We start from the raw sequence: 11486 nt of genomic DNA, 5'->3' as shown, positions 1-11486 counted from the left end.
AGCCAACATCATCCTCAATGATGAAAAACTGAAAGCATTTCCACTAAGATCAGGAACAAGACTAGGTTGCCCACTCTCACTACTCTTATTCAATATAGTTTTGAAAGTTTTAGCCACAGCATTCAGAGAAGAAAAGGAAATAAAAGGAATCCAAATCGGAAAAGAAGAAGTAAAGCTGCCACTGTTTGCAGATGACATGATACTATACATAGAGAATCCTAAAGATGCCACCAGAAAATTAGAGCTAATCAATGAATTTGGTAAAGTTGCAGGATACAAAATTAATGCACAGAAATCTCTTGCATTCCTATACACTAATGATGAAAAATCTGAAAGTGAAATCAAGAAAACACTCCCATTTACCATTGCAACAAAAAATAAAATATCTAGGAATAAACCTACCTAAGGAGACAAAAGACCTGTATGCAGAAAAATTATAAGATACTGATGAAAGAAATTAAAGATGATACAAATAGATAGAGCAATATACCATGTTCTTGGACTGGAAGAATGAACATTGTGAAAATGACTCTACTACCCAAAGCAATCTACAGATTCAATGCAATCCCTATCAAACTACCACTGGCATTTTTCACAGAACTAGAACAAAAAATTTCACAATTTGTATGGAAACATCAAAGACCCTGAATAGCCAAAGCAATCTTGAGAACGAAAAACGCAGCTGGAGGAATCAGGCTCCCTGACTTCAGACTATACTACAAAGCTACAGTAATCAAGACAGTATGGTACTGGCACAAAAACAGAAAGATCAATGGAACAGGATAGAAAGCCCAGAGATAAACCCATGCACATATGGTCACCTTATCTTTGATAAAGGTGGCAGGAATGTACAGTGGAGAAAAGACAGACTCTTCAATAAGTGGTGCTGGGAAAACTGGACAGGTACATGTAAAAGTATGAGATTAGATCACTCCCTAACAGCATACACAAAAATAAGCTCAAAATGGATTAAAGACCTAAATGTAAGGCCAGAAACTATCAAACTCTTAGAGGAAAACATAGGCAGAACACTGTATGACATAAATCACAGCAAGATCCTTTTTGACCCACCTCCTACAGAAATGGAAATAAAAACAAAAATAAAGAAATGGGACCTAATGAAACTTCAAAGCTTTACAGAGCAAGGGAAACCATAAACAAGACCAAAAGACAACCCTCAGAATGGGAGAAAATATTTGCAAATGAAGCAACTGACAAAGGATTAATTTCCAAAATTTATAAGCAGCTCATGCAGCTCAATAACAAAAAAACAAACAACCCAATCCAAAAATGGGCAGAAGACCTAAACAGACATTTCTCCATAGAAGATATACAGATTGCCAACAAACACATGAAAGAATGCTCAACATCATTAATCATTAGGGAAATGCAAATCAAAACTACAGTGAGATATCATCTCACACCAGTCAGAATGGCCATCACCAAAAAATCTAGAAACAATAAACGCTGGAGAGGGTGTGGAGAAAAGGGAACACTCTTCCATTGCTGGTGGGAATGTGAATTGGTACAGCCACTATGGAAAACCGTATGGAGTTTCCTTAAAAAACTACCAATAGAACTACCATATGACCCAGCAATCCCACTACTGGGCATATACCCTGAGAAAACCACAATTCAAAAAGAATCATTCAAAATGTTCATTGAAGTTCTATTTACAATAGCCCAGAGATGGAAACAACCTAAGTGTCCATTATCGGATGAATGGATAAAGAAGATGTGGCACATGTATACAATGGAATATTACTCAGCCATAAAAAGAAACGAAATTGAGCTATTTGTAATGAGGTGGATAGACCTAGAGTCTGTCCTACAGAGTGAAGTAAGTCAGAAAGAGAAAAACAAATACTGTATGCTAACACATATATATGGAATTTAAGGGAAAAAAATGTCATGAAGGACCTGGGGTAAGACAGGAATAAAGACACAGACGTACTAGAGAACGGACTTGAGGATATGGGGAAGGGAAAGGGCGAGCTGTGACAAAGCGAGAGAGAGACATGGACATATATACACTAACAAACGTAAGGTAAATAGCTAGTGGGAAGCAGCCTCATAGCACAGGGATATCAGCTCGGTGCTTTGTGACCGCCTGGAGGGGTGGGAAAGGGAGGGTGGGAGGGAGGAGACACAGAGGGAAGAGATATGGGAACATATGTATATGTATAACTGATTCACTTTGTTATAAAGCAGAAACTAATACACCATTGTAAAAGCAATTATAGTCCAATAAAGATGTAAAAGAAATTAAAAAAAAACTAAACATAGAATTACCATATGACCCAGTAATCCCACTACTGGGCACATACCCTGAGAAAACCGTAATCAAAAAGACACATGCACCCCAATGTTCACTGCAGCACTATTTACAATAGCCAGGTCATGGAAGCAACCTAAATGCCCATCGACTGATGAATGGATAAAGAAGATGTGGTACATATATACAATGGAATATTACTCATCTATAAAAAGGAACGTAATTGGGTCGTTTGTTGAGACGTGGATGAATCTAAAGATTATCATACAGAGTGAAGTAAGTCAGAAAAGAAAAACAAATATTGCATATTAACACATGTATGTGGAACCTAGAAAAATGGTACAGATGAACCGGTTTGCAGGGCTGAAATTGAGACACAGATGTAGAGAACAGGCGTATGGACACCAAGGGAGGAAAGTGGAGGGGGGCAGGGGTAGTGTGACGAATTGGGAGATTGAGATTGACATGTATACACTGATGTGTATAAAATGGATGACTAATAAGAAACTGCAGTATATATAAAAAAAAATTGTGGTGGAAGCTGTGTATGTGGGTAAGGTAGGAGGTGTATGGGAGCTCTCTGTACCTTCCACTCAGTTTTGCTGTGAACCTAACACTGATCTAAAAAAATAAAGTCTGCTAAAAATGTTGGTAAAACTGGTTTGGGAGAGAAGATAAAACATCCAATTTAAAACATACTAAGTTTGAGATACCTAAAAGAGACACTTGCTGAGAGGATGAAAGAGATACTATTAACTCTGTGACATAACACTACGTTTGATGTGTTAAATACTATCATACTATTATTTGGTAGAAAATTTCCTATAAAAATATTATGGATACTAAAAAGTCATTTTGATCAAAAAATCACCTAATTATTGAATAAATAAATTGGTTGTTAATGGCCTATTTTACAATATAAGTCCTGGTGACCAAGTATATACTAACTTGTCTTCTTTTCTGTATTAAAAAAGCTAACAAGCACATTATTGTACTATAGTTTTGCAAGATGTTGCCACTGGGGAAACGGTAAAGTATACACAGGAGCCCTGTGTGTTATTTCTGACAAGCGCATGTGAATCAGTAATGATCTCAAAATACAGTTTAATGAAAAAAAAAAATTAACCAAAGAACAAGGGGACAGGTGATAGGTAATAAGATAAGGAAATCCTTTCTTTTCTCTGTGAAAGAATTTGACCTTGGAATAGCATTTTAGCTCTGTTCCCCTGGTAACCACCCAAGAAAGTATGTCAACTGTGTTTCTGAACAATCTTATTTATGGTTCTGACTGCCTTGGTAACATGCTCAAAAGATCCATCGGCTGCATAATGAGACAACATTGCTTAAGATAAAAATGACTCCTGATTGGTAACGTGTATTTACACTGGGCAAGTCCCTTGGAAACTAAGCTATTCTCATAGGCTGTTACAAGATACATTAGATCTGATAGGGCCTAGGGCTTCAAAGCCATCATGAGTCTTGCTTCCCTGTACCTGAGCTATCATCTGAAACATCTGAGGAGACAACTGCTGAATAGTTGTATGCACCTCTGAAAAGACCACTCCCACTGAAGGGAAATAACTGACAAAGACCAGCTGGCACACTGCACTCCTTCAAAACATAAATGAAACAATTAAATGGTGTGAAGCCAGCTGAAATTATGGCTGCTGGGCCAGAAGATACTTCTGGACACTTGGAAGATGTGGAGGATAATGGCCCAAAAGTTACACCTATCTAATCTTAGCTACATATTCTTGAATAGAAGGTATAAGATCTAAATTTTTCTGTATGTTAAGATGTATGGGTACGTTTATTAATCATAATTTTTTACCTTTCCCTTTTGGGACAGAAAATGTGCACTTCAACTTAAAGATTATTCTCAGGTTTGTCCTTCTGTGTGGGCCATTGTTACCTGGTGTCTGGAGGCCTTGAGAACACAAAGAATCACATGCCTTATGAGCATAGTGCTTTAGACACAGGAGGATATCTGTAAGGGGTATCTTGAAATCTTTACAAAATATATTCTACGGTAGCAAGAGATTAATATGCCACAATTTGCTGCTACTTGATGTTTGCTAAACAAGTTATTGCTACTTGATTTTTGTGAAGGGGGCTCTTAAGATTCTTGTGAATTTTTCTTCTTTAAGATATTGTTCTGCCACCCATAAGATTATTAGAGGTGATTTACGACTAGAATTGTTTGCTGATATTTGCACCACTAAATCACATTTCTTGGGCTGATGTATTGCTGAGCCAAGAAATGAAAGAAAGTATTAATGTAATGTCATAAATAATGTGAGTGAGAATAGAATAAGTGTGGATTACTTGTTAGAACTGGATCAATTTCAAATGTTTCAAAATATGTGCTCCTTAAACCTAGCCAGTGATTTTAGTCCTATAGGACAAGATAAGATTTGGGTTTCAATGTTATTAATTGGTATAGGTATAATGATATGCAGTACTGATTACACATACATGTTGTTATGTATTAGACAATTCATTAATTAAACCTCTTATAGGAAAAATTTTAAAGATGATGTAAGGATTGGAACCATGGGGATGACAGGCAGTGTGACCCCTTAAAGTCTACTGGTGGTAGAGCAAGCAGTGTGCTTCCAACTGGGGTCATCTGAAGACACAAAACTTTGCCACAGCTCCGGTACACAGCTGAGCAATGATGAACATAGCATATAGCGAGAATGTAGAGTCTGTGCTCAGGATAAAAGTTCTTTTTAAAAAAATTTATTTATTTTATTTTATTTATTTTTGGCTGTGCTGGGTCTTCATTGCTGTGTGTGGGCTTTCTCTAGTTGCGGCGACTGGAGGCTACTCTTCATGGCAGTGCCCTGGCTTCTCATTGCAGTGGTTTCTCTTGTTGTGGAGCACGGGTTCTAGGCACATGGGCTTCAGTAGTTGTGGCTTGTGGGCTCTAGAGTGCAGGCTCAGTAGTTGTGGCGTACAGGCTTAGTTGCTTCGTGGCCTGTGGGATCTTCCCGGACCAGGGCTGGAACCTGTGTCCCTTGCATTGGCAGGCGGATTCTTAACCACTGTGCTACCAGGGAAGTCCAGGATAAAAGTTCTTAACAGCATGAAATAACTGAACTGAGTTTCATATCAGTTTTGATATGAATTTTATCAATTTAAGTTTGATAAAATTCAGCCAGTCCTTCCAGAGGCCCTCCCTACCTACAGAACCATTGTTTGACACAACTAAATTCACCAAGGAATGTTTAAGAGCAGCTAAATTAAGTTACTGTGACCAAAAGGCTAAGGGACAGTTTACAGCATCTAGAGGTTTAGTAAAAGTTAATTTATGGCTGGGAGAATAAGAAAAATAGCTCTGATGGAGGACATCCCACATCACTGAAATTCCTGACTCCCTTCAGATCTGCTTGTACCCTTTGGTACCAAGTAAATCATATTTCACAGAGAACTTGAAAACTGTGATAGTGACTTGAAAGAAACTTGAGCTGATACTTCACAAAAGAACATATACAAATGGCCCATGAGCACCTGAAAAGGGGCTCAAAATCATTAGTCTTCAGGGAAATACGAATTGAAAGTACAAAGTACAATGAGATGCCATTATACACTCAATAAAAGGCTAAAATGAAAGAGATGACAGTACCAAGAGTTAGTGAACATGTGGGAATTCTCCTACATTGCTCCTGGGAGTGTAAAATGATAAAACCAATTTGGAAAGCCATTTAATAGTTTGTTATAAAGTTAAACGTCACCTACTGTTATGGACTGAATGATTGTGTTCCTCCCAAAATGCATATGTTGAAGTCCTAACCCCCAGTGGATGGTATTTGAAAATGAGGCCTTTGGGAAGTAATCAGGGCTAGTTGAGGTCATGAGGGTGGGGCCCTCCTGATGGGATTAGGGCCCTTATAAAATGAGACACCAGGGATCTTGCTCTCTCTCTCTCTCTCTTTCCTGCACTCATAAAGAGATCGTGTGAGCACACAGCAATACAGCAGCTGCCTACAAGCCAAGAGAAGAGGCCTCAGAATAAACCCTACCTTGCTGGTGCCTTAATCTTACACTTCTCAGATCAGAACTTCCCAGGACTTTTTAGCCTCAAGAACAGTGAGAAATAAATTTCTGTTGTTTAAACCACCCAGTCTGTGTATTTTGTATTACTCTGCAGCCCAAGCAGAGTAATACACCTACCCCACAATCAGTTGTTCTAGTCTTAGGTATTTACCCAAGAGAAATAAATCTATGCCCACCAAAAGATTTGTGCACCAATGTTCATGGCAGCTTTATTCATAATAACTTAGAAACAATCCAAACGTCCATCAACAGGTGAATGCATAAACACTGTTGTACATTTGTGCAATGAAATACTACACAGTGGGACTTTCCTGGTGGTCTAGTGGTTAAGAATCCACCTTCCAATGCAGGAGACGTGGGTTTGATCCCTGGATGGAGAACTAAGATTCCATATTCAGCAGGGCAACTAAGCCCGTGCAGTGCAACTACTGAGCCTGCACGCCACAACTAAGAGAGCCTGTGCACAGCAACTAGAGAGAAGCCCTCATACCACAATGAAGAGCCCACGTGCCACAACTAAGACCCGATGCAGCAAAAAATAAAATTAAATAAAGTATCGATACACAGACCATAATAAATTAATCTCATAAATAATATGATGAGGGAGAGAAGTGAGACACAAAAAAGTACATACTATAAGATTCCATTTATATGAAGTTTTAGAACTGGCAAACTAATTTATAGCAAAAGATATCAGAACAGTGGTTGCTTCTGGATGGGTGGTTTTGAGTGGGAAGTAGTTTGAGGGAACTTTCTGGGATAATGAAAATGTTCCATGTTTTATTTGGGGTCAAACAAATTTATCAAAATTGACGAAAATGTACACTTAAAAATCTGCATTTAAAAAAGAGAATAAATAAAAAGACAAGACGCATCATTAACATGACTGTTTCAAGTTGCTGTTTTGGCCAGTTTGTGATATTGTGATTTATAATAATATATATATGATCTTCAACCAGTTTCTGGCACAGAGCTCCCAAAACCCTTGGGATTTCCTAAGTGGTAAGAGTGATAAATGTGTCTTTTGATATTCATAACAAGCTCTTTTCAACCACACCAGACCTTATGTTAATGAAATAATTTTTGGAAAACACCTAGGATGGGGGCAGGTTGCCAGGGAACAAACCATGTTATTAGAGGGTTGAAGTAGCCCCATCCCCACTCCCCAATATCAGGGAGGGAAGAGGGGCTGGAGAGCTGGAGATTGAGTTCAATCATCAATCATCATTTAATCAATCATGCCTATGTAATGAAGCCTCTATAAAATCTCAAAATGACTGGGTTTCAGAGCATCCAGGTTGGTGAACTTGTGGAGGTGCTGGGAGAGAGGTGCTCAGAGAAAGCAAGAAAACTCTGCATCCTTTCCCCATACCTTGTCCTATGCATCTCTTCCATTGGGCTGTTTCTGTATTATATCCTTTTATAGTAAACTGGTGATTTTGTAAGCAAAATGTTATCCTGAATTCTGTGAGCTTCTCTAGAATATTAATCAAACTTGAGGAGGGGGTGCATAAATCTCTGATTTATAGCCAGTAGGTCAGAGTCACAGGTAACAATCTGAACTTGAGATTGGTGTCTGAAGTGGGGGTGGGATTTGGGGTGGTGGACAGTCTTGTGGGACTGAAGCCTTAACTTGTGGCCTCTGATATCATCTCCAGGTAAACTGTGTCACATTCAGTTAACAGCTTGGTGGTGTTAGATAAAATACAGGTTGGACATTTAATGCGCCCTCCTGTGGATGAATATGGAGCAGAGCTGAAGACAAAGTTGACACATCAGTGAGTAAGCCCATTAAGTTTCTCCAGTTGGCATCCATTTTGAAATACTTTTCACATCATCTCTTGCAGAATGGTGCTTGCTTTAAAAAAAAAAAAAAATGTGTGTGTGTGTGTGTGTGTGTGTGTGTGTGTGTGCCATTTTAATCATTCAATATTTTCTTTACCAGAGCCCTAATTGCATTGTTCTCACCATACACTCTTTCTCGAAAGCAGTACATTATTTGACAGATTGTTGACTAGATGATAAGGGACAGTTAAACTACCACGACTCTCAAATGGTTGAAGTATCTGGTCTCAGAGCCTGCTAAGGGCCTATGTATCCCATTTCTAACAGAAATGTTACTAAAGACAGGGAAGCCCCATGTGTGGGGTCTTTCATTAATCAGAAAAGAAGTCTTCCTAGAAAAGACTCGTTTCAGTAGTCCTAGACTGTGGTACTCCAGAGAGTTTGACACCATTGGGCACTGCACCATTTTAAGAGTCCTCTGGTGAGTGGGAAGAGGGTTATTTGAAGGGAATGAAAAGAGGAGAGAACCTTCCTTGCTCAGGAGAACACAAATGGAAATTGTGGCCTAGACATTCATTCCCTTACAACTATCAGTAACTATGCACTCCTGGAAAAGTCTTAATTATTCACAGGTATCTGCAAACTCTAGAAAAACTCATGTGAAGAGGTACATCAGCATGTACAGAATATTTATAGCAGCATTTTTTCCCAAGAAATTTTATTGTGGTAAAATACACATAAAATTTACCATCTTAGCCATTTTCAAGTGTACAGTTCAGTGGTATTAAATATATCCACAGTGTTGTGCAACCATCACCACCATCCATCTCCAGAACTCTTCATCTTGTAAATCTAAAACTCTGTACCAATTAAACAATAACTCCCCGCAGCACCTCCCCCCAGCCCCAGGCAACCACCATTCTGCTTTCTGTTTCCATGATTCTGACTATTCAAAGTACCTCATATAAGTAGAATAATAGAGTATTTGTCTTTCTGTGACTGGTTTATTACAGCAGCATGTTTTTTAAAGCTACTATTACTCTTACTTGAAAATGAAAAACAAACAAATAAAGCTTGAGATAGTCTATTGTGAGCCATTTGATTAATGAGAGAGAAAGGATTTTGTTTAACGTTGTTTTCTGTTTCATATTTCTTGTTCTGCTTCTCTTCTCTGGCCTTCTCGTAGGTTACTTAAACATTTTTTAGACTTCCACCTTGATTTATATAGTCTTCTTCAGTATATCATTTTGTATAATTTTTTAGTGGTTGCTCTAGGTATACACACATAACTTAGCAAAGTACAGAAACCTTAATTCCACTGAGGTCCCTCTGTCTCCCCACTTTTTAAAATATAATTGTCTTAAGTCTTTCCTCTGTATACATTGGGCACCAATCATGCTATCATTTTTGCTTCAACCATCACTTATGTTTTAAGAAACTCATAGGTAAGAGAGTCTATTTTAGTTATCCCTATTTTTACCACTCTGATGTTCTTTTTTTTTTCTCTCTGCAGTTCCAAGCCTTCTTCTGTTATCATTTACTTTGTTTAGAATACTTCCTTTAGTTATTCTTTAAGGGTAGTTCTGCTAGCAATGAATATTCTTGGTTATCCTTTGAGAATGTCTTTATTTCCCTTTTACTCCTGAATTGTATTTTCACCAGATATAGAATTCATGGTTGACAGTTCCTTTTCTTTCCACTTGAGAAAAACATGCTGCTCCCTTTGGCTTCCACAGTTCAGATGGGTGGGGGGCGGTTTCCCACTGGTGTTTGGTTACAGTAAGGTGGGTGTTACCAAAAAAGTTCTCTGTGTTAGGCCACCTTTTTCCCCAGTTTCAACTAAGGGAAATAGGCTTTTCTTAGAGTTTTGTTTTTGTTTTTTTTTTTCTTGTCTGGGTCTGTTGTTGGTTCTGGCTTGGAAGCTTCTGCAACATCCTGGCTGAGAGATACAGGAGGTGATAAGGAAAACAAGGGAATTTACCACATGTCCTTCCCTGGCTCTAAAGTTCTCAGTTTGCCTTCTTCCTTCCACATTTCAGAGTCTTCCTGTGCTTGTTTGTTGTGTTATGTCCATGGATTTTTAATTGTAAAAGGGATGACATGCGAGGAATGGGGCTACTCCATTTTGGGTCAAACCCCAGGTATTGAGTTTTCCTCAACATTTTATTATGAAAATTTTCAAATACAAAGTAAAGTTGAAAGAATTTTACAGTGAATGCCCATATATCATCACCTAGATTCTACCAATAACATATTACTAAATTTGTTTTATCACGGTTCCTAAAAGATAAAACTTGGAAACAACATAAATGTCCATTGACAGTATAATAGGTCAAGTTACCTGCAATAATGGGGATAAAGCTGACAAAATGTTTGGAGAACAAAGCACACAAAAAATACGATTATATGACTCTATTTTATAAAGTTAAAAACAAGTAAAACTATTACGTAAGGATGTATGAGTAGGTAGTAAAACCATAAAGAAAAGCAAAAAAAGGTCTGTCTCAAAAGTCATGATAGTAGGTGATTAGGAAGAAGGTACTGAGTGTTAGTAGGGGGCTACCTCTCAAGTTGGGTAGATGTTTACAGGGGTGATCTCTTTATAATCATGTGTTACACTGGATTATATGTTCTAATTAGCTTTCTGTATGTATAGTTTACATTTTTTAAAGTATGAGAAATATGATTCTATTTTTGTTTCATACACACAAATGTGTGTATGCACATACAACAGCATATATGAATAGCATATAAACGTAATCAATGTTTCTGTTGGATTTATTTCTTTATTACGTGTTTCTTTATTCCATATACTGTGTGTAAATTTTTTTAACAATGAATGCATTATTTTCATAGACAGGATAAACAACAAAGCACTTTTCTCTTTAAAAAATTGTGCATATACAGTATTTCAAAATGATACCAAAAATTTTAACATTTCAATAGGAAATGGCCAAAGTACCCATACAGGCAATTAATATACCTGAATGGTTCAATAAATATGATATTATATTTAATTTCAAATTAAATATAAAAATTTTGCTCTATTAAATAAGAAAGAGCATATTTTTTAATCATTAAAAAGAAAAAAACCCAGAGTGGGCATGAGTGTCAGAAACTGCTTATGGAAATATAAATTGTTAAATCTTCCTGGAAGGCAACTAGGCAATGTACTTAGAAATCTACCAGTCCTTGATCCAGCAATTCAACTTCAGGGAATTTAAACTAAGAAAATAATTTTCAGGCTTCCCTGGTGGTGCAGTGGTTGAGAGCCCGCCTGCTGCTGCAGGCGACACGGGCTCGAGCCCTGGTCTGGGAAGATCCCACATGCTGCGGAGCAACTGGGACCGTGAGCCACAACTACTGA

This window comes from Stenella coeruleoalba, assembly GCF_951394435.1.
Source record: "Stenella coeruleoalba genome assembly, chromosome: 3".
NCBI classification, from domain to species: Eukaryota; Metazoa; Chordata; class Mammalia; order Artiodactyla; family Delphinidae; genus Stenella; species Stenella coeruleoalba.
This window is presented reverse-complemented; position numbering follows the sequence as displayed.